Genomic DNA, 24,649 nt, shown 5'->3' on the forward strand with positions numbered 1-24,649 from the left:
ACACAAATAAACATTTAACCATTTCGGCACCAAGCACTCTAAAGCTGGTTATAGTTTGGCCAGGCCAGTTCTTGCACCTGCCTGAAAATCAGCTGCTGTTCTTGCTCTGGATCAACACAAGTGGGACAAGCCAAGCCACTTGGCACTTACCTCTGAGCCAGGTTCATGTGACATTCATAGACTGAACAGTCTCATATCTAACTACATCACAAGGCCATATGGAGTATGTTTAGAGCACAAGAACCATGAACTTGCCACAGAATAAGGTCTTATTAAGTCTAAGAAAGGGGGTCATAGCCCACGCAATCACAAATATGAATTACATCACATTCTTGTATTGCACATACTGCCTCCTCAGCAAAAGCCATTAGTAATTGCTAACACTGTTAATAAAGTAAATAAAATTTGGCTTGGGTTGCAAGTGTATGTCTGTCCTTGCCACTGGTAAGTCTTCTTTCTACTTGTCTGATGATACAAAATAGTCTTAAAATCATTTAAAGTCGCTCATTATAGATTCTCATAGGAAATGGAATTGTGCATTTTGATCCACAGGAGTTGTTGAACTACAGTAAAGGAGTTAGTTAGCGAACTAAGGTCAAAAACTGTGAATTATTTCTATTGTAACCCTTATTTCACAAGCAGACAAATTTGACAGCTCAGTTCCCCAAACATTCTTGCCTTTTTTCCCTGCTCTTCGTTTTATTTAAACACATTCCTGAATCTACAGCCTTCTCCCCAGCAAATTTTCAGCATTTGCAGCATTCTCAGCTTCATACGCTTTCAGTTACTAACTTTCAATCTACTCATTCTGACCTTTCAGGAAAGTTTTTTGATAATGTGAGAAAGTGTCATTGGAAATTATTTCAGAGCAGAGAGCAGCTACACACTCCAACTTAATATTTTAAGTTAACACTAATGGAAGCTACACCTTTCAAAACGATACAATGATTTTAACTATTTAAAAACCAGACCCATCATGTTTATTTAGATAAGTGCTCCTCTGCTCTCATAAGTGGAGGCTGATGACAGATGTGTTTTTAAGGCAAAAATATTAAGTCTAGAAATGTCAGCATCTGCTTCTTTTCAGCCCAGCCTTACGGATTCACACATCATTTTTCATCCACAAGGAGAGTTTCTTTCTTCTTACAGAGAATCTAAAAACATGGGTGTAAATTACTAATCCCAAGGCCTGACAGTTTTATTAGCATGTCACTGGTGCTACACGTGTTAGGTCTGATTAGACACACAGAGCTGCTGGTTTCCATGTCCTGCTCCTTGTGGGATGAGGAAGGCTTTCACTTCCCCTCCAGGAACTTTCCAACTGACTACTCCTCCTCTGTGAATTGGTATTTGCTCAAGAGATGCCATACAAAAGAACTGTATGTAGCTGGTACTGAAGAAAGAGAGAAGAAAAAAAAAAACACACAAAGCAAAATTCCCTACAAAATTCAAGAAGAATTCCAGCCTTCCTCACAGTTAGCACACTATTCTTCCTTTTCATGTACTTTATATGGTACCTGTAGTGCTTTTAATCATCTACACAGTAACGATGGTAGCATATGTAGTAGATGAAGCTACTTGGCCTAGTCATTACACCCAGAGATGACCTCCTAGGCTTTACTCTATATAACAGCAGAGCACTGTGGAGTCAGGTTGCATATCAGAGAAATGCAAGTTTATCTGTTCTTCAAAGACAGTTGTGTACAACCAGACCACGAAATCTCTGCACAGCTTAATAGAAGGCTGTTGCCATTATCAGTTCAAGATAAATCATCTATCAATTAGAGCAAAAGACCAAATAGAGGAAATCAGAGCTGTAAGAATGGACCCCACTAGCTAAGAAGACTCACTGAAAAGACACACAAAAGTCACATGCTCATCACTAGCCCATGCTACTTGAGACTTTTTGAATATCCAAGTTGGTGTTACAGCTAGAAAAATTATCATGGTGAAAAGGGGAAAAGAAACAAACAGGGAAGGAATGCTCACCTGTACCCAAAGATGTGGGTTCACAGGAAAGACTCCACAGAGGAGAGATCTCCAGCAAGAAATCCTTCCTCAGTGGCAGTCAGTCCTTAAATGGGGTCTAGGAGAGGTGCAGCCAGCTCCACCACCAGCTGAATCGCCTTCACCTGTGCTCCCATGGCTGACTCAGTGCTTGTCTCAGGTGAGCAATCACTGGCTCAGGCCGTGATTCAACAGTTCCCATACATGTACTCATCTCTAACCTATGCTACTTGAGACTTTTTGAATATCCAAGACAGTACCATAAGTAATGCTCAAGATATTCCCAACATAATAAAAGATTTTCTACTAGAAACAATGAGGGCTTCTTAACAACATATAAAATGCCCAGGACAAATAACCAAATGCTGTCCTACCCAGAATAGTAGCTGTTCTCTGTAGCCAGCTATCTATATTTCAGAATATTCTCCACTTACTATCCCAGACATTTCAGTGATGGTAAGACCACTGTGGATGCACAGGAAGCTGCTGACAAACCTCTTTTCCCATTCTGAGCAGGTTAGAGATGAAACATCATTTATGGCTAGCATGCAGGCCTCCCTGGCTCAACAGCATGGTGCCACACCTGAGGTAATATGTCCCAGAAAGGGCAGACCAAGGGCTGAGAGCTTGATACTGCATACATCTGCTAGAGGTGCAAGTACAAAGCACTGCCACTAAATGACACAGCAAAATTTTCCAGCTTTCCTTGGAGTGAAAGAGTACAGATCTGCTGTAAGAATAACTAATGTACTTATATAGATGTGAACTATGTGAGGTGAGATTTAAGCATGTACTAAAAAGCCAAAACACAATGTTCTTGCCTGAGCAGATTTAACATTTGAATAGACAGCACCTAAGCAAAGCTAGGGGAATGAATGGGAAGCAGCCTGACAAAGCTGCGCATATGACTGTCCTGTAAGCTTTGTGATTTCTTTATTTGCTCACATACTTTCTTCAAGTTATCTTGCCCTTGCTCTTTGGCAAAAACATATTTTTACAGATGGGGCTAAAAATAGCAAGGGATGATAGAAACAGAGGACTGAAAAAGGCAAGAGTTGCCAAGGGAGCCTGCATGAGTTCTCTGCAATTCTATCTCCAGGTTAAACTGATATCAGGACAGCCATTGCTATGGACCCTCAATTTTTCTTCTTCCTGTTGGTGACAAGCACTTCTGTTATTGAGCATGCCTAATATTTCTGAACTCTTAATTTTCAGAATCAATCAAATATTAATTTTTTAAAAAAGTTATTTTAACTGACAGCAAGCTGGTATTTTTAAAATAATATTACAGAGTCTGACTGGCAACTCCCTTTGTAGTTCAAAGTCTCTACAGGGACTTTATTTTCAAAATAATTTTATGTTTTCATTAGGAGAAAATGCTTTTTCTCTCATGAATATTCAGATTGCAGAAGAAGATAAGCTTGAATTTTTTGCAAGTGTTAGCATAACTCAGCCAAATCTTGGTTAGGATTTGCAAAAGATTGTATTTTGAGAAGATTAGATTAAAAGGTTATTCTCCGTTTGGGGACTTCCATTTCTCCCAGGGCCTCTAAATCATGCAGTAAGGTTGTCCAGATTGTAATCTGCAAGTGCAAACTGTCTTCCCCTACACTAATTAGGTTTTGGTTTTTTTTTTGCAAAGTAGAAAGCAATCCAAATCTACTCAAAAGCCTACTGAAGGAAGGAAAGTTTTGCAGAGGTTTTCAGTGACGGAGGACAGCTATCACCTTCCAAGTGCCGGCTGCTTTCCAGGTGACATTGGAAAGAAAAGTAGCCTAGGAGAGGCAGAGTAGGTCACAGAGCTTGGCACAGGCATAACAAGGTTTCTTCCTTAGGCAAAAATGAAATGGAAGAAGCAAAATAAGAATGAAGAGCAATTCATCAGAGAGCATCCCTCAGAGTGCTGCCTTCTCCTTTCGTGAATCACAGAACAGCTTAGATGATCTAGTTCCAACACAATGCCATGGGCCACGACACTGAAAGAGGTGCAAAAGGATTGTCTGTTAAATGAAGACACAGAAAAAAATGTAGCATTCTTTCTGGAAACACCATGATTTGCGTGTGTGTTTGTGAGACTTTCACCTACTACTCTCTTCTGTTTTAAACAATCCGTGCAAACCCAAATAAATGTAAAGAAAAAGGGATTATTTTTCAATTCCATCCTCCCCCCCCCCAGCTCTCCTCCCAAATGTGAAACACTTGCTTAGGAAAGGCTCTTCTTCAAAGCTAAATGAAATCTTCTCTGTATTACCCCCTCCATCCCTGGCCCTCTCAAACATTCTTAATTAATTTTACTGCTGCTTTCAAAGAGCTCTCCAAGTTGGCTCAAATCCCTTTGGATCACATATCAGCATTAGCAACAGAAGATATATTACCACTTTCTCTTTCCCCTCCTATTCCAAGAGGAAGCAAGGAAGGATGATCAGTCACGTTACCACTGTAGAGTATGAGCCAACTACTGTATCTGAAGCAGACTCTGGACTCCTCATGTGTAAATTTTATACAAACTCCTAACATGATAATGCTACATTTGGGGGGTTGGTTGGTTGTATGGTGTTATTTTTTCCCTGGAAGTTTAGCGTTTTGTGTGGGTTTTTTTTCTTTCTTTTTTCTTCTATAGGAAATTCTAAAAGAATCTGTCTATTCTGTAATGATCTCATTATGTCATGACAGGTCTGAATTACTTTTTTATTGTTATTATGACTTCCTCCTTCCACGTTTACTGTAAATCTCACAAAATTCACTCAGATTTTTCAAAAGCACCAGAGCTCTTACATAGATACAATGGACTCTATGTAAGCAAGGCCTCAGACAGGATATTTCCTAAAGCAGGGATTTCTCAAGAAGAGTCCAGGAGCTTTCCGGAGCAGTCAATGCAGGCATTATGGCCAAATTCACACACAACAGAGGAAAATGCCATTCTAATACAGGCAATTTGAACAGTGAAATAGCAGGTGCTTATACCAAGGCTAAATTCAACACAAGTGATTTTAATGGATTCTTTTTCAGAAGTAATTATTCACTTTGTTCCTAAATGAGTGAAAGAGAATGGAAGGAAACAAGAAAATAAAACTGTACAGATGTCAGGCACTCATTAAGGGATTCTTCTGTTGTAGTGCAAATTCTTTACAGATTGCACCAAAATTTTGTCCCATTTGCAAAATCATGACAATAAATAGAGAAAAAGCACTTTTTCTCCCCAGAGACAATTTTTTTAAATTGCAAACAAGGCCTCAGATTGCTATTTGAGTGAGATACAATGAAATGGTATTTGCAACTGTTTTCAAATGCAGTAAACCAATAATATTATTTTTTTTTTTGCCTACTGTATATGTTGAAGATAAGCACTGAAGCCCTCCTCCAGCAAAAGTTAGAAGAAGTGTATCATAAAATCAACAGTTAACACATTCTTAAATAAATGTTTCACTTGTGAAATTTCAAAGGAAAAAACAGTTCTTCCCTTTTCTTGTTCCCACCAGTAACACCAAAAGAAATCTGCAACTTCCACTTCTCTACGTTTCTAATCAACCAAGTTGAAGATAGTTCCTACATGGAGTGATTTAGCAAACGGAAGTGAAGTAAATGGAGTGGAAAGGCTGGAAAACAGCAATAAACTCTTGCCTAGAAAATGTTTATTTGAACTTGAAAGTTAAAAATGTAAAGAGTTGAACTGAGACATGCTGTTGGGAATTTGGCTGTTGCTGAACAACCCGCCTCTGTGGCACTTCCTTGTTAGGAATCTTCAATATGAGCAAAAAATTCTTCTCTGATTCATCCTTGCTGTCTCTCTCTTAGTTGAGAAGATAATTTTTAATGAATCCTTTAAGTTCCTTAGACCCTTTTGGAAAGCCAAATGCCCTCACCATTGCAAACTTGGAATAAATGTTGCCTCTTATACATAGCCTCAAGAGTGCAGCTCAGAGAAATACAGATGCATCATAGAGCTCTCAGGAGTAACTTCTCCTGATAAAGCCTTAGTTGTGGGCACATTTAAGCAGGAACACAGAACTCTACTAGCATCCAATGGAGATTAATCAAACAAGATTTCCAGCACAACTACATGCCATGAGTCTCTTCTTTTTGCTGTCTCATTTAGAATTTTCTCTTTTCCTTCCCATCTTCAGAGATTTGTGTTTTTCACAGAAACACTTAAATCGACTTTCAAATCTCATGTCGCAGATCCAATCCCCCTCTCCTGGGTTGCCTTTCCCTCATTGGTGACACTGAAAATGCTATGAAGCTGTTTGTTCAGCAACGAGCCTGAGTGAGCACCAGTAGCAGCAATTCATTCAGCAATGCTGGGTTCTCCCCTGGGTTCCCAGGAATCTTTAATGCAGCCTCAGCAACAGGAGGGCAACATGCAGCTCTGCAAGCCAGCCCTTCAGCCAAATCCTCCTACCTCCATGCCACCCTGGACCTTTGTTTTCTCTTGCTCAGCTCTCTGTTCCCCAGGAGCTGATTAGTCAAGACCATTAAATAGCTCCATGGAGTTAGGAGCTGTAGGTTTAATTAGGAAACTGCTTGCATGTACACAGGAGATTTCTTCTGAGCATCTCCAAACACCTATAGCAATCCAGTAAACAGCCATCCATTTAACTCCAAGGGAAACTGATAGAGAAGAGGCTTATGAACAAGATGTCCTTGCAAACAAAACTAATTGCAGAGAGGTTTGCAAACAAGGTGTCTTTGCTCACAAACTTGTACAGAAGCTTGCAAATTCCTCTCTGCTTGGTGCCTGTAAACCCTCACCACATAAGGCTTCAGTTACAAAGGTCAATCGACAACTTGAACTTATGAACTTTGAGCTTACTGCACGGGCTTAATAAGCTAATTAATATTAGCAACTCTACCCTGGGCAGCATGAAGTTAATCATACTTGCAATCTATGGCACACAGGGGGGTCACATACTAGGGGGAACATGTATTAGGAAAATGGGGATGTCTAATCTCCATGTACTTCAGCCAATGAGGAAAGGAGAAGTGATAATACAGTCAGGAAGAAGGAGAAAAAAGAGGTAATTCATCTTTGATAAGTTGAGAGACCCTACGGGGGAAATGCCCCCATTAGATTCTCCCTTTATTCTAATAAAGGAAGATAAAGTCTCTCCTCTGTCTTTTTGGAATAAAGGTAGTTGAACAAGCCTATTTGAGCAAAGTTTTCCCAACATAAATCAAGTACAGGTAAGTTTGGATCATGCACCACAGAGACAGGAAATTCTCAGCATTGATTCCCCATAACATCAAATACAGCAAGAAAAAAACAGCCTTCCCAAGGTCTGATTACTGACATGAGATCTTCTGTACTCAGCATTGGGTCAGTTAAAGGTTTCCAAACGAGGTTTGCTAATTCCATTCAAAAATGTAAGGACCATAAAGATGATTTTAAAAATATATTCACTTCATTCCTAACCAAAAGAAGGGAAGGGGTAGGTGTGAATACAGGTAGCATCTGTGATCTCAGACCACCAGCTGAAGGTTGCCTTGCAGATCTAATCACTGTTACCTGGAGGCTATCCCATACTATGAGTCATGCCAAGGAAAAGGGCTGTATGAGCTTCAGGCGAAGGTAGACAGGTTATCTCAAGCCACCTATCTCAGCTGCTTGAGATTATACAGCTGCCTTTGCCTGAAGCCCATTTAGTGTGTGGTGTGCGCTTACTGGATCCCTTCCACTGGTGGAGCTCAGGAGACAGGAATGTATGCAAGATGGGAAAATCAAGCATCTGGAGATGGTAACATCATAACCAGCACAGCTGTCAGCAAAGAGAACATCTGCCTATTGCTGAGGTCTCCATTCGCGAAGGAGAGAAAAATGCTCTCTCCCACAAGCTCATTTGCTGACAGTACAATTGCTTACTCTCTTCTCCAGTGTCAGCCCATGCAATGGTCTATGTTGCCGTGGCTAGATTGACTTGGACACAAAAGTTAACTGGAGTATACTGAAACATCAGAAACATCTCATTTTTTTTAAACATAAGTTTTAATGTAAACAAGCCACGGTAAAACGAGGAGAGGAAATTGCACAGAGAAGAATATTGTCTGTGACATTTTAGCATTACCTGTAATATGTACATGTTGGATAATAATGATGCAATTCCCTCAGATACTTTCTTCCCCGAAGAACATGACACATGGTTCTTACAACTTAATTTTTTTCCATCTAGTAATTACATAAGTTATCAAGCAGCTCTCCCACATGTAGGCCAAACCATTGCTTATTAACTGCCTGGCGCTCTTTCTAAAGCACCATAGAAGATTTGGCAAGCCTCTTAGATCTAAGTGACAGTGTCATGCACACCCCATCTGCACTGACCCATTCATCATGCCAAAGAAAATGCTACTACAGTAGAAGGACATTTGTTAAAACACAGGGAATTCCACATTTAGTAAATCCAGAACCCAAAAGCAAATCTTAGTTTCAGGTCTATCCCACCCAAGAATGCAAACTGTGTTACAGCATTTCCACAGCGAGAGCAGCATCAGGCTGCTTACCACCCAGAGTTCAACAGGAATCTTTCTGGACTGGAAATATCCTGATCTCATGCCTCCCAGGCACTGCTGGCTTCACCCAGCATGAAATCACTGCTAATGCTGCCTGTGTCTCACAGTAGTTTACTTCACTCCAAAATACAATCAATTCTTATTTTATTCTGACTTGCACATTCCTACTGGTGATTTCTTCAGGCTCTCCCCTATTCTCATGACATCAATGAGATGCTGTCTTGCTCTTGTTAGCCAACAGGTTTTCAAAGAACTGTTTTAAGAGAGGGAATTCCTGTCTAAGAGCATAAGAAGCCATTTCTCTATCTGGCTTCTTTACATTTTTCTTTTATCAAATTCCTTTCAGCTTCATAAGCAAATGCATTTTGGACTGCTCACCTTTTGCCCATTCTGCCTCCCTTGCATACCTCACAGCACCTCTCAATTTCCCTTCCACTACTGCAAATTACACAGAAATGATTTGCTTTCCACCGACAGAGAAAGATAAACACATTCATGCTCTGCTTTTTCCATGCTTGCTTAAATACATCTCTGCTATTGCTTCTGACAGTCCATATTGCAGAAGGAGCAGCAGGGGAAAAAAAATGTAACTATTCTTTTACTGAATTCCTCTGTATAATGGTTCATTCTTCTAATACATTTCCTGTGTTTTGAGAATTTTCCGTGTTTTAGAGTAAGGTGAATAAATCCTGTAACTCACACGAGTGTTCTATTTTTGACAGTTCTCAAGGATATCAGATGAATGGACAATGTTCAGCATCACAAAAATACTGTGCAAGAAAAGGGAAAAGCCATGTTCCCTGGGAAAATGCATAGAGATTAAGTGTTTCAGCATGAAATGTATTTCACTGCACTCCTTCTGGCTCTTTGCCTACCTTCATGTGGGGAGAAAGAATAAGGTGTGAAGCCAGATCAAGCTTCCTCTTCTTCTCCAACAGGACAAGCCACAACCAAGGAAAGAACACTGCCAATAAGCCCTGTGTGCAGATGCTTTTCAGGAAAGCAGGACGGGCAGTCCCAGAGGAAGGTGAGCTCATACTGAAGTTTGGTTGGCCATTTGCCCATTTTCTGCACAAAAGGTGTTACCAGTCCAGGGATATAGTGTAGTTGAAGTCATAAGGATTTTTCCCTACTTCCTAAAATTCTTCTTCATTAAGGCCATCACTAAAGTAACATGGAAACATATATCTTTGTTTTCAACAGTTACAGATATTATGTTTTATTGCCCGCAGTTAAAACGCAAGGAAATTTGGATACAACTTCTAATTCTGTTCCTCTTGCAGTCAGCGTACCTGCTAGAACTTTTCCTTCAACATCAGGCAGAGCTCTGCTTGCAGGATGTAGCTTCACAGAAATTGTCATTTTTTTGGTCCAGCTTTCACCTGCAGCCATTCACCACAAGCTCACCATCTGTACACATTCCTTCCTCACATTCAGTGCTTTACAAAACCTGCCACATGTGAGAGTTTTCTCGGTTATTGTTGGTCACTGGAAGGTGTTTCTTATCTCCAGTTTTTGGAACAGCACCTCTGTAACTGATCCAAGAAGGTTCTACAGAGACAGGCAGTGCCGTGTTTGGATACTGTGCAGCAGCATACTGAAAGAGTTATGACCATTCAGAACCAGCCCTATCAGCAAGATTAAACATAGGTTAGAAAGGTTAAAAAACAAACAAACAAACAAACAAACAAGCAGACTTGCAGTAGTAAAGATACAAAGAAGATCATCCAAATGCATGGTTAAGCTTTTCCTAAATAAAAATGTATCTCCTTCTGCTGCCCCAACATCTGAGGCACTTTGCACTTCTTTTAAAGTTAAGACAGTCTGTCTCCATGCCCTGAAGACAGACTCTATAGCTTCTGCTATCTTCTCCATTCCTAAGTCCATGAAACGTCCTGCTAGCCATACAGATATGCTTAGTGTCAAACTAACTGATTTTCCTGTAATTTTCACTTTAAATATATCTGTGTTTTATCTATTGTCTTATTTTAACATATTCTCTTCCTTTCACCCTGAAAGCCAATAAAAATGCATTATCAACTGAAAAATGAAGTATTGACAGTGCAGGCAGCTAGATTTACAGAGCCACTCCTGAAAAGCTGGAGTACATTCTGGGATTCTTTGTTAAGCAAACAGTGATGCACTTGAAAATACCCAAGGAATCTGCTGGAACAGACCTAGAAAACTGATGGAATTCTTAAAAGTAGGAAAATATATTATAAAAGTTACACTTAAAAGTGCAGAGCTTGAATTGGGACAGCCTTTCATGTTGTAAGGCATGCTTCATACACCGAGACATTTTGGGTGATCCTATTTTCCATCTTAGTTATTTTAATAGGCAACCGAAGCTCCTCTATGTGGGCCATCATACAGCCAACCAAATTCTTACAATCTGTTTGAGCAAAGATGTCCTGCCAAAGGCATCCATGCTCAAAAACAAACAAACAAAACAAAACAAAACAAAACAAAGCTGGGAATTAAACCAGGCAATTTAAAGAGCTGTAACTAAATAACTGAAGTGAGTACTTAAAGAAACTAAGGAATAGGTATATGAGTGATCATATTATACAGTCAAATTAATCAGAATATTATAATTCAGATTGGAAGGGACCATGGGAGGTCTCTAGTCTGAGCTCCTTGCTCAAAGCTCAGGCCAAGGTGCTCAGGGCTGTATCCAGACAAGTCTGCTAAGGATGAAGCCTACACAGCCTCCTGGATACCTGTTCCCATGCAGAATTGTTTTCGGGGAGAAAGGATTTTCCCTACACTCAGTCCAAACCTCCAGTGTTTCAAGTTATGTGTGTTGTCTCTCACTGTTCTACCATGCACTGCTACGAAGAGCCTGGCCCTGTCAATAACTTCCCTACATATGCTGAGGAACTGCCACCAAGCCCTTCCTGAAGCCACTTCTTCTCCTGGGTGAACCCTCTCTACCCCTCAACCTCAGCTTATAGAGCAGGAGTTGCAGTCCTGGCCTTGGGGACCTCCCACGATGTTGCTCCAGTTTGCTGATATCGTAGAATGGCTTGTGTTGGCAGGGACTTCAAAGATCAACTTGTTTCAGCTCCCTGCCTTGGGCAGGGTTTCCAGCCAATGGAACAGAATGCCCAGGAACCCAACAAACCTGGTCTTGAATGTCTCCAGGGATGCGGCATCCAAACCACAACACACTATCTTTCACATATTGGAGGGCCAAAACTAGATGCCGCATGCACATGTGGTCTAATGAGTGATGAGAGAGATAGTCCCTTCCCTGGATCTACAGGCCGTGCTTGGACCTATACAGGATGGATGCTGTAGGCCTCCAATGCTACCAGGTCACATTGGCTGGAAGCTCACACTCAAGAGGAAGGACCAATGGTTCTACCACTTGAGAGCCTATTTTCTGTTTACAAGGGTGGCTGCAGAAGGGGCCTGGTCCTTTACTCTTTTCCTTCTTCTTTTCTCAGTCTTGTAATAGAGCGTTACCATACTTAATATGCATTACAACACACATTTGCCCCTCCCTGTTGGCTTCAGTGGTGACTTGAACGATGACCAGCTCACCCACATAGGAATATGGCTACCCACCATACTTCCAAATTGAAGAGCTCTGCTCAGTACTCCTACTGCCCTGTATGCAGGCGAGTTCCCTTCACTGTAGGGGCATTCCTTGCAAGTCAAACCAGAGAGAAGGTTATCCAAGCATGGGCTACACTGCAGCTGAGAGGCTGCACCCTTCTTGCTATGCTAGGCTATGTTCAGCTGTGTTAGCTGCTACAGCTTCTTGGAAGTTTGCTGTACTTGCAGAAATATTTCAGAACTCTGCATATTGTAATCTAACAGTTGGTGATTTTGTTTATCTTCATTTTGAAAATAATTAACAACTTGAACTTGCAGCTGAGTGGAATCCGATTCAATTCTGCCTTTTTTAACTCCCCAGCAGAATGCAACTGTTAGATTTCCTTCCTTTGTATTCTTCTTTCCTTTTAATTAGGCCAAAGTCCGAAGGTCATACATTAGTGCTTGCCATTCCAGTATTCCACTTTATCAATTAATACATCTAAAAGTTTATTTCAAAAACCACGACGTCACCAGAAATAAAATCCAAGAATTTTCCCCAGCTGACCTCTGAGTTTCATTACCAGAGAGATGATTATGGGAAGAGATATAAGCAAAGAATAGTATAACTATTTAAAGGCATTACTCAAACATCTGGGTACAAATGCATACATGGTAACATCATCAGCTAGGAAGCTAGCACAAACACACACACACAAAAAATCAAATGCTTTCATGTTCCAAGGAATTATTCTAAAATGAGATTTTCACTGTATGCAGAAATGGAGTTGATGAAATCTCTGAATATGGTTCTTATTAAACATTTGTTATCAAGATTAATTGTCTGGTTAGTCATTATGGGCCGTTTTTCTACTTAGCAGTTCATAAACTTGGGGACAGTGAAGCTTCTTGCAGTACTTCACAGTGCCTGTATGTTTGTGTAATGAATCTCTTCTTGAAGTCAAGAATAAAAACCTCCATTCTCTGACACCAGAGGTTCACAACATGTAGACTTCTTTTTGGATTTTAGACAGGCTGCTCTGAAAGTAATGCCTCATGTCTTATTATGCTGACCCATGTCAGAGGTGGATGTTGGTGGTATGGAAGTAAAGGCTGAACCTTCCTGCCAATATTCCACTACATTTTGTTGTCATGTGACAGATGGCAGCAGAGGGGCAGACTGACCAAATGGCATCTGACATGAAAGTGCATTTGAGGCAAAGGGGCATTACTGAATTCCTGCATGCAGAAAAAACTGTACCCACTGACATTCATGACTACTTGCTGAATGTTTATGGAGACCAAACAGAGGATGTGAGGTGGTGGGTGATGTGTTTCAGCAGTGACAACAGCAATATGAAAGACCAGCCATGTTCCTCCAGACAGCCATGCACAGCTGTCAGGCCACAAAACAAAGAACATCTCGAGCAGCTCATCCATGTGAATCAGCAGACCAGGGAACTGTGTGTGGAGCTGAATATCAGCTATAAGGTGCTGGAAACTAATGGCAACAATAAAGCACCAGGTAGGTCCCATGAATATTCACACAGGACCAGAAAAGAACACTGTTTGCAAGTTTGTCAGGATCTACTCAACCAATACAAGGCTGAAGGTAAGTTTCCTGGATCACATCATTGCCAGTGATGAGGCGTGGTGTCCATAGAGGGGTGACATGATATCCCAATCAGTATTAAGTTTAAGATTCAGCAGGTAAAGTGATGTGCACTGTCTTTCGAGATAGGAAAGGGGTGATCTTTCTGGATTTCCTAGAACTCAGACAAACTATCAGCTGTAACCACTACATCCCAACACTGACTAAGCCAAATGCTTGAACTTCCGAGTAAGGCCAGAGAAGAAGACAAGCTTTCTCTTGCAACTCAGTAACATCAGGTCCCATGTCAGTGCAGGTGCAGATATTGACAAGCAAGGTATTCATTTTCATTGGTGAAAATGCATAGCTAATGGTGGTAACTATATTAAAAAACGGCGTTTTGTAGTTGAGGATTTGCTCTATCAAGTGGTGTTACTGAGCTTTTTGTACCTGCCGTAGTTTCCATGGAATTAAATAGAAAGATTTATTTTTGGAGAACTCTACACTACTTTCATTAAACTCCCTTAACTAAGCATTTGGATTTAGAAGTGTAATTTTGAGTGGTTCCAACAAGGTGGCTGATTAATGGTTGTTTTCTTCTTATACATTCTGTACACATTTTGGTCTTGGATTGCATGTGCACTTTGACTTTACCTACATCCTTTTACAACCTAATACTGAGCACACCTAATACCGACCTAGCGTTGCTAAAGCCCTGCCTCACATTGCCGCCAGGTGGCGCTGTGAAACAGCGCTCAGCGCTGCCCGCCTCCCGGCAGCGCCCCCCCGCGGCGGGGCGGGGAACAGAAGGAGCACGGTAAGGAGGGCGAAAGGTGCACACAAGAATGCACCCACCAGCACCGTGCACACAATCACACACGCTCATGAATATACATTACCACGTGCAGAGGCACCCACACGCACATACAAGTTTTTACTGTCTCACTGGGGATGTTTCAGCTCAAAAAAAAAACCCAAAAACAACACACACACACTTTCTCCCACTTCTCCCACTCAAAATTATATTATTATTATTATTATCATTAATAATAATAACATTATTTATTATTATTATTATTAATATTATTATTTTGCAAAGCAGCAAAACAATCCATCCAGACTAAATTTTCTGTTTGACCTCCAAGCTGTTACGCAAGATGTTTCTGTAAAGTTTGCCAGTATTTTCTCCTGAGTATCAAAACAATAAGTTACAAACGCAGGACTCAGTCAAGCCTTGAATTAACACCATTGAAATGAACCTAATTAAGCCAGGAAACCATGTATCCTGTGGGATTACAGGGAAAAAAGCTTTGCTTTTCAAAATTCAGAGATAGTGAGGAACATTCTTCAAAGGCAGCAGGCTGCTGTTTTGACAAGGTTCTAGCAGTAAGTGATAAAATTTTGCAGCGGTCACAATTAGTTTCCCATTTTTATACCACCCAACCAGCACCCGGATTCCATTTTTATGAGCAACGTTATCTCAATTTTATCTCAGAAAACCACACTCATTTTAATTTGTGTAACCTTTTAACTTTGGCCTCATTTAATTCAGGTGAAGAAGGAGACATCAAGTCTAAGTGAAATCAGGTTTAAAAGAGATAGAAGAAACTTCTTCCCCAGGGCCAGGGATTCAAAGCCAGTGATGGGAAGGCTTTCTAAGTCGAGTACAAGCTGGTGGTATCTAGCAAGGCCTTATTTAAGGCTGTTTATATTCTCAATCTGAAAGCCAAAACTAAAAGCATAATCATAAGCTACTCTGATAAAAAAATTTACATCCTGTTCTTTCCTTCGTTGAAACTGCAAGCCTCGAATCTTCAAACGTCTTCATTTCTGTCAACAGACCAGAAGGAAACACTGATAATATTCCATCGGGCTGACACATCCTCATCCTGGAGCTCTGGCTGTTGAAGACACACTGTCACACTCCCACACGTTTTCAACGTTCTGATTTATTATACCTGCAATTTTACAAGCTTTTATGGAAGACTAAATTTTATCTAAATTTATGTTCAGCGTTTGGGGAAGCAGAGCTTAATACATTCAAAGTTATGCACTACCCAGAGAATGTGTTCTTAAATCACATTCAATTAATAAAAGTCACATTTGTATTTATTCTGTATTTGAACCACAAACACGTTTTTTTGGCATTCTAGATATGAATATTTCAGGTTATTCTGACTGAGTATGTGTGGTATGCTACATTTTATTTTAAGTTTTCCTTCTGTGGGTGAGAAATTGTTCCATCTGATAAAAGTTACTACGAATTTCAAATAAGCATTTAGAATTATTTTTGTGACACAGATTTAAAGCTGCTACTTCCAGTCTTACTGGTTTACTTTGCTGGCAAGAGCAAGAAATTATGAATTCTCTTGTTGCCTTTGCTTTCATCTGCCCACTTCCAGGACACGTGCTTACTTCCCCACTCTAATAAACACAAGCATTTAGAAAAAGACAGGGCTCCAAATTGCAGAAGAGATAAAGGAATAGTGGATAGCTGGGAACTGCAGATTTTTATCTCTGTACCATCTGGAAATCCCTGGGTTTTTGTGGGCAAGCTGGCACCTTGCCTAGCTGTAGTAGCACCAAGGTTCCACTGAGTTTGAGCCATATCTGCTCCCTGTCAAGCACCATGTGCTCTACACACTGTTCTACAATCCCTGTGTCATGAAGGAAGAAATTCCTTCCTAAGTGTGACTTGCTTCCCTGCTGCTAAACCTTGTCACAGAAGAGGACATCCTCCCAGCTGGAAATCTTTTGCCCTAAGTGAAGTATCATGCAGAAATAAAGAATAATAATCAGCATATACAAGCAGTCCAAGCGTACTGTGGGAACTGTGCCATCTTCTCTTTCCGTAAGTCTGAAGAAAGACTGAGATAAGGGGTTTCCCAGAGCCCAAGAGCAATGATAAGATATTCAGAAATAGAAAAAACACGGGCACTCATTACGAGAAATTGCAAAGTGTCCTTTTGGTCACTATTGGTATTGGTATTGTCTTTATTAGCCCTGTGCCAGACTCATGGCATAATATTACCAAAAAAGTACCTCGTGGGTAATAACAAACATGATAAGTCCATAATAAGTCTGTTGTACTGGACGCACAATCATGTTTGTTCTGTGTCCTTCGCCCTTCCTGTAACTTACTCTTCATTTTATATAATTGCTTGCTATTATCCCTGCTGCACTGAGTACTTAGGAAGTGAGAACGTGTGCTTGAAACAGCATAAACACTTGAGCTTCAAGCGATGCCCATTCAAACACAGCATAAAGCATAAAACCCCACAGCCCATACTTCAGGAAGCAAAGCTATTACTGCTGACCACAAGGAATGTAACAACACCAAGGGGAAAGAAAATGCCTGCCTGGCTTGGTTTCCACTAGGTATCAACTTTTATGGTTCCTATTCCCATTTAGCTACTTTACGGAGTGCTTGCTGTGTTAGAATCAGGCTCACCGTCAAAAAGACACAGTGGCAGATGCTCTGCAATTACTGCTGATAAGAGATTCTACACATCCATGTCAACTACAAAGTGCAGCAGGAAGAAAAGGTAGTAAGTGCAGAATTTTCCCTCCCTGCATGGTTCTAGACGTGTACAAATCCATGCTTATTTAAGTGCAGCGATAAAAACCTAGATGAGGGAAGAACAGTAATTGCAGGAACCCAGGGGAATCTTAAAAACGACTTCAAAAACCAGAGAGCAGGGCAATTCTCAGTTGGCTGCTCAGAGAGCAAGGAGTGCATCAGCAACTGTGATTGCTAAGAACTGCTATTCAGATTCATCCAAGAGAAGAAAAGTTGTGCTGCAACTAGGAGGAGGAGCACTGAACTGAGCGCTGAAAAGCACAGGATCCTCAGGCTTCATATAAACTGCTTTATTTACAATACTTTTTTTTGCCAGCATGCTGAATATTTGGGTGCAGGGCTCAGGACAGCAAAAGAAACACTGCCCTCATTGCTATGCTGGTCTCAGCTCTGAATTTTTTTTTTTCTCTGAAGAAAGATATTATTGGCAAGGGCACATTAGCTTCTGTCCTACACTCAAAAGAACTTCTGGTGCTGTGTTCTGCAGAAGGTAAAAAAGGGAAAAGAAAGCACACAAAGCATGCAAGCTACTCAAATGCTTTTGGGTTCAGACGCCTCAAACATCAGATCTGAATCTTCTGAAAACCCAGACTTTGCGCTTTATATTGCATTGGCTCTGACACACAAGTACAGTTAATAAAGAAATTTCCATTTCAATTATTTTAGCACACAATATCACATAATGCCACTAACTAAGCTCTTATTAAAAAAAAAAAAAAAAAAAAAAACCCAAAAACCTCTACTTTCTGTGGAAAATGTCAGTGCTTCATTACAAAGCTTCTGGCATAGAGCTATAAGCTTGTTTTTTCATTGAAACTTGGGCCTGTCAAGTTTATGGTGTTCTAGTCATGTTTGGGATGGAAGTTAAGGCAGTGTGGGAGTGGGGCTTCCTGGAAGAGACTTAAGACATTCAGGCAACATCTATCACCATGGTTAGAGAACATTTTTAAGGGGTTAGAAAACTTTTTTTAAGGTCCCATCTTTCATATTTAAGCATCTACAGTGGAAGATGAGGGCTTAAGCTCTGCTGTGATTCCCACCTCAAGTTGCTCACAAGTATTTCTGCATGTTTCCTTCAGATTGATTGCCAAAGATATTATGTTAGCTTGGCTACTGAACAAAATTAACTTCTGACAGGTTAAAGGCAGAATAAGTAAATCATTGTCGTGTCTCAAAGCATTTTTTTTCATTTTCTGTTTCCTACACCTATATTGGTAGCCACTTAATTATTCTAACTATACCACTTCTCAGCCTAAGAAGATGAGTTACATAAAGTTTCAGACTCACACAGTCCTGAAAATCAAATTTTCTGGGTATCATTTTTCTCTCCTCCACAATCCCATACATTTATCTCTTATCATTAAATAGGAGACATATCAATAATATGTTTGTTAGCATTTTAAAAGTTAATAGAATCCAAAGGGCTTTGAGTAGTCCTTCTGTACGACTGCTTTCTTAAATCTCAGCACATCCCAGCTGGAGAATAGTTGTAACAGGCAAGGTTGGAAACTTGCTCTCTTAACAACATTTAAAACTTCCAGGGAAGAAAGCAAAAAGTCAGCAGTAGGATACAGTGGAAAAAGCCAGGAGAATTTAGGCAGGCTGATAATTGAGAATGAATCCAGCAAACACAATCAACAGCAAATCAAACAAACTACACTTTATGTCTTCTACAACAGACATTAAAAACGTCAGTGGCTGCAGCACGAATAAATAAATATGCTACTCAAAGCGATGCAGATGTCATATTTGAGGATATCTGGGAAGGGACATTTTGGGAGGGATATATGAAGCCCTACATGTAACAGTGTATTGTCTCCAATCCTTTATTTTTTTCCCCCTTATTAATCAGAAAAAAAAGAGGAGAAGGATAGGTGTTGTTCAGTTAATTAAACTCTCTTGTGTAAATTCATTTAGCACTATTATAACTACTAAAACCGCTTGTCTTGGGATGTGTGCGAGCTTAAAATCATTAGCTATTGTTATTTGATAACAGCTCCCAAACTTGTGACATCCAAGTTGATTTAAACTGAAAGGGTGACAAGCACAAAAGCTAAGCACCTCCTTTCAGCCTTTCCCTCATTGTAATGCCAGGCAGAAGAGACTTGGACTCTTCATAAAATGCTTGGCAAACAAAGGCCCTGTTAATTGACGAGCTATTGCTTTTACTGCTTCCTACCACAACTTGTGGGAATCTCTTAGACCCAAATCAATTTTGCACACAAGCGTTCCCACGAGATGCCACACGCATACCCCCACTTGAAGCCACTTACATGAAGAGCTGCAGCAGGCTCGCATAAAATCTTTGTGCAGTCTTCTGAAACCACGTGCAACCCTTTCATCCCCTGCTGGCCAGAAGGTTTTTGTTTGTTTGCTTATTCTAACCAGGTTCTTTGTTTTCTGCTGTCTTACTGCTGAGCTTTCGTTAAATGATAGTTTCTTGCCCTTGCAAGGAGTGAGTTATAGCAGAGATGTTTGCAGACTTCATTGCAGCCCTATGCCAATAAAAAATAGTCGCCTCATCAGAGACTGCTTGTTAACAGCTCTCTGTTATTGTTAAAGCTCTGTGTACTTAATTCTTCTTTGCCAATAGGAACAATCGATCTCAGCCTGTTAATTAGGAAAAGTTTAACAAGACAGAGAACAGACACCTGACAGCGTAAGCTCTCTGTTCCTCTGCTCTCAGGGCTATAGCAACCTACCCTCGATGCGTTTAAGCTTCTTTTATCACCATTTAAAAGTGGTCAACTTATTTTTCTTTCTTTATACGCCTTAGTAATGCAACGTGCACCCTGCTGTATGCATTCATGTCGTTTAAATGATAAGTCCTGTACTCTTTTCTCTGTAACAGCAGTCATTCATGCAGGGCACAGTCAGGAGGGGATGTTAACTGGCATTTACTTAGGCTCCCCAGGCACTTCGGAAGTTTAAAGTCTTTCACATCTTCTAGTATCCCTTAATTCATTAATTATTGCAATACCAAGTTGGGTCATCAAACTCCAAAGACAATTTCTGTCTAAATTTAAACAAATAATGCCTGAGGAAATTAAGAGTTTTTTTCTCACAATTCCTCAGTCTTTCCACTCTTCAGTTGGAAAATATCCCCCTAGAAATCTGCCAAATCACCTTCCTTTAAATTCTTCCACACTCCCTTCTCTTAGGATTGCAACTGTGTCCTTCAGACTTAAAGCACAGTGGACGCTGATCAAAGATCAAGATGCAATCTCAGAAATCATATGAACTAGGTAATGTGACCTATGTGAAGTGATGGTGGAAAGAGAGGACAGCTGGAAGCAAAGTCAAAGCATGGAGTCTGCTGAAGTGCGGAAGGTGCATTTGAACTGATCCCTGATGGGCAGGAGGGGCAAACAATATCTTTGAGGGAGGAAGGGATATGAGAAAGATGTGATATTTTCTAGACCTGCTGTCCTTAAAGAGTCACCTGGATCTTTAGGAAGCTGCTCATTACCTCTGCTCTCCTGGAAATAAGCCTTAATCGGCTGTGGGCTCTTGCAGCACAGAAAGAATGATTCAATCCACACAAAAATTAAAAGCGTGACGAGGGAACAGTACAGGAACAGACTTAACTGGGAGCATATGGGAATCAGGTGAGTTAGAAAGATCTCCAGGTGGAAGAGATATAGGATGGCATTCAGATATCCACTGAGAGAGGAAATCTGACCACGGAGATTCAAAGTGCCTGTGAAAGCAATTCATTTATACTGAATAATTACACTGAACTGTGAGCTGGTCTAGGGCATACTTGTCGTTCAGAAAAACTGTTATTAATTTTATTTTAAATTTTATATCATGACTGTTCTTTAAACTTTTTTAAAGTTTTTATCAAACACACTTTCTCAGAAAATTTTCAGATGTTTTGAGATAAATCAAGAAAAGATTTTAATTGGTTACACAGCTCCTTCACTGGGATGAAAATAAAAAGAATAAAATACTCAGTGTTTTCCGAGCAATGTTTAAAGAAATTGCCCAAGGTTTGGACAATTCCCTTGGTTTTTCACCTTGTTGCTTCCAAAGTTAACGGGCTTTAATATTTCAGACACGGTGCACGTCGTGTATAATCCTCCAAGGATGTAGATATAGTTTTCTAAGTTCAAAGAAAATCGGATAAAGAACAAATAACTGGACAGTGCTGTCTGTCTGTGTCACAGTATTTTTCTTGTTGAAGTTCAGTGCATAGCCAGGTCCATACCCTTCTACATCTACCTGCACGGCCATACTTTTACACCTAGCTGGAAGGTTATATTTTTATTAGGTCAGAAAACCAATCCTTCATGACTTGCAAAAAATCAGGAAGTGGAGAGGCTTTCAGAGAAACACAGAACATCACTCCATATCCCTTTTCTGAATGCTTACTGCTCTCTACTTTCATCCACATATAAGACAAATACTTCTTACATCACTAACTTTGAGCAAATAAACACTGTTCTTACAAAAAGACCTACTCCACTTTTTCACCCTGACTAAAACTCAATCTCTCAATCTCATTGACTTCAAAGAGGGGCAGAAAGCATCTGCTGTAATTTGGAGCTGAATCAAAGCATGTCAAGTACATGGAAATTCAGAAAGATGGGCATTTGGAACTGCAGTGAGAATATTTTAATTTGGACTTAATTTGCACTGCCAGCCTTCACTGCCATACACGTAACTATGCACTCCCCATGTTTAACTACAAGATTCCCTGTAGACTGGAGTTGTTGTGGGAACATACTTCAGCAGCTCCCAATATTTGTTAAAGTAAATCTTTTAGTGCGGTATCAGGATGCTCCATCACCGATCTGACTGCAGGGGTGGAATCCACCCCAGCTATCTTCAGCCATCTCACGGGCTGTGGGAGCCACAAAGGCTCCCCCTATAGTTACTAGAGAAAGATAGGCATCTGCAAGGGTAATCCATCCTACCTCTCTCCCTATCAACTGAAGAGGAGCCCAGATAAGTAGTTCAGACTAGACACATTTTTTCTAAATGTCTGGAGCTAGACAAGAATTCCACCCTCAATGTTCAAAATACTAGCATATGTAGTTTCTCCTTATTTATCGCCACTGCAACGTCTGTTACTCATTGATTTAGGAACAGATTTCTTGGTGTGATTTCCTTTTCTTTGTGCAAAACTTTCATTATGCAGTTTTTGCACTCTAACACTCGGGAACATAAACAACAAGACATTTCCTGCACAGACCCACAAGTACACCTGCAGACCAGCAGTGGTGTGCACATTGAGTCCCTCTGCTCAGGAGCAAAAAAGCCCTTGATGTATGCACAGACATAGAGCTGAGGCCGCTTTTAAATTCAGTTCCCCAAACCCCCGTGCTCTGCTTTCATCCCTTTAAGTTTCACTTGCTTTGCAACACTTCAGGAGAGCAGCCATGAGGACAGCCCCACTATATGCATCCCTGCTGGACAGATGGACGGCACAACTTATCCCCTTTCCAATCCAGCTGGTAATACATGCATCCCTCAGCCATTCCAGCAATGCCATAATCTAGCCTGCAATTGTTCCCCAAATGCAACAAGCCACCGTTCGCAGCTGGGGATTCAGGGGAAGACCAGCCCTCAGCAGAGATGTCTCCATAGCACAGCATGCTCTCAGCATGGCAGCCCCTCGTATGGCTGCATGCCTCACATGCCCGAACGCACAGCACCCACGGTCTGGGTAACGGCAGTGTGAGACTGTGCCTGTGGTCAGAGCAGCCAGTTATGAGTTTGGATACTACCATTAAGAGATATGCTTCTCCATGGTTACCAGTCCCATGCAAGGTCACTTTCCTGCCGAGCCTCCTCTCCTCTCCTCCCTCCCTCTCTCGCTCTCTCTCCTGTCCTCTTGCTATTGTTTTTTATGTTTTCAAATGTGCTACATCAAAAGAGAAAATGAAAACATTTAAGATAATCATAGTCTGACTGTTTCAATGCAGGCTGTAAGAAAGGAAACATGTAAGCCAAGTGCTCTCACCGTGCAAGCAGAAACACACTCTCAGACTCCTAGAAGAAGTATCTGAGAAATAACACTTGATTAAAGCAGCCAGTCCTTCACTTAAGTAGGTGCTTATGGTAGGGAAAATATTCACGCTCTCTCTAGACCACTCTACTGGCCTATCAAGAAAAGCAGGACCAGGCTAGACAGATGAATTACTGAGAGACAGCTGGGTTTCAGCCGACATGAGAGGAGATCCCTATTATCCTGTCCACCTTTCTTACACAAATGCATCTCCCCAGAGAAACCGAGTCATTAAAAGCCGGCCCATTCACTCCCGACAGGCAATATGCATTGAGTGAGAGGTGATACATTTTCATTTTCAGCAAGAAATCTTAGTCACCCTAAGGAGTAGATCGCTCAGGAAAGTGGTAATGGTATACGGAGCCTTTCATCCCTGCGTCACCCCTGTGAGGGCAGCCTGGTTTGGTAGCAACCCAAAAGTTATTAGCTAATGGGTTGTTTCAGTGATCTACGTGAAATGAGCCTGGTGAATTTGGTCTGGCTCTCAGCAGACAATGACAAGGACCACAAGTGGTGATAAACAGAAACTGCACTAACAAGTTGATCGCATAGCAGGCAAGGACTGAAGGAAGTGCATGTCGCATCCTTTATGGCCAGGGGCTTGCAAGGAGACAGAGCTCCCCAAGCCCTAATGCCCTGCTTTGTCTTGATTTGCACAGAAAATGCACATTAAAAACAACAACAAAAAAGTATCTTAACGGCCACTTCACATTCCTTGGGAGCTCAATAGTGTCTAGTAGGCACTGCTTTGAGCTGAAAACACCACAGACTTGAACGACCAAAGAGCTTTATGAAGACTGGGCTCTGCAATCCTGAATTTCTGGCATGTGTAGAGTGTTGAGCACATCATTTTGCAACTGTGAAATTTCCTTTTATAAGTAATCACTCATTGTAATGGATTTATTAAGTGTGGAACAGCCCTATGTTTCTCTAGAAATACAAACCACAGCCATCCCTCCTTGCTTTTTTCCTGTTTAATGCTGCTTCCAGTCCCCAAGGACAAAGATGCCCTTTGTAGCCCAGAATAGTTCACTATTAGAAAAGTTCATTCCTAAGTAAACCCCAGAATTTATGCTCGAGTGTTTTGCACCATCACCATCCCAGAAATACCTTGGCAGCAATTTGTGTCACTTCCTCCATTACACTTCCACAACATATTCACTAAATAGTTACAACTGCAAATCATCGCAGAAGAAATCTAATTTGGGGCAAGGAACTGCCTTTAATCTTTTAAATACTGCACAAGTTAAAGCACATCACACTCAAGCCTGTTCCCATCGTATCACAGGAGTAGATTGGTATCTGCATATCCAGCAACTGCTTAGATAAGAAATTCACTGGAAACTCATTCCCAAAAGAATATGGATGCAAAGCAGGCAGTAAACAGCTACTGCAGCCTGAGGATGCTTCTGTTAAC

General features: G+C 40.8%; 1 protein-coding gene across 2 annotated transcripts in view; it reads right to left on the reverse strand.

The window, feature by feature from the left end:
* Positions 1-24,649, reverse strand: part of BMPER (BMP binding endothelial regulator) — a 143,965-nt gene that overhangs the window by 81,574 nt on the left and 37,742 nt on the right. The window lies entirely within an intron of this gene.

This window comes from Tympanuchus pallidicinctus, unplaced genomic scaffold, assembly GCF_026119805.1.
Source record: "Tympanuchus pallidicinctus isolate F22 unplaced genomic scaffold, pur_lepc_1.0 scaffold3, whole genome shotgun sequence".
In the NCBI taxonomy this organism is placed as follows: domain Eukaryota; kingdom Metazoa; phylum Chordata; class Aves; order Galliformes; family Phasianidae; genus Tympanuchus; species Tympanuchus pallidicinctus.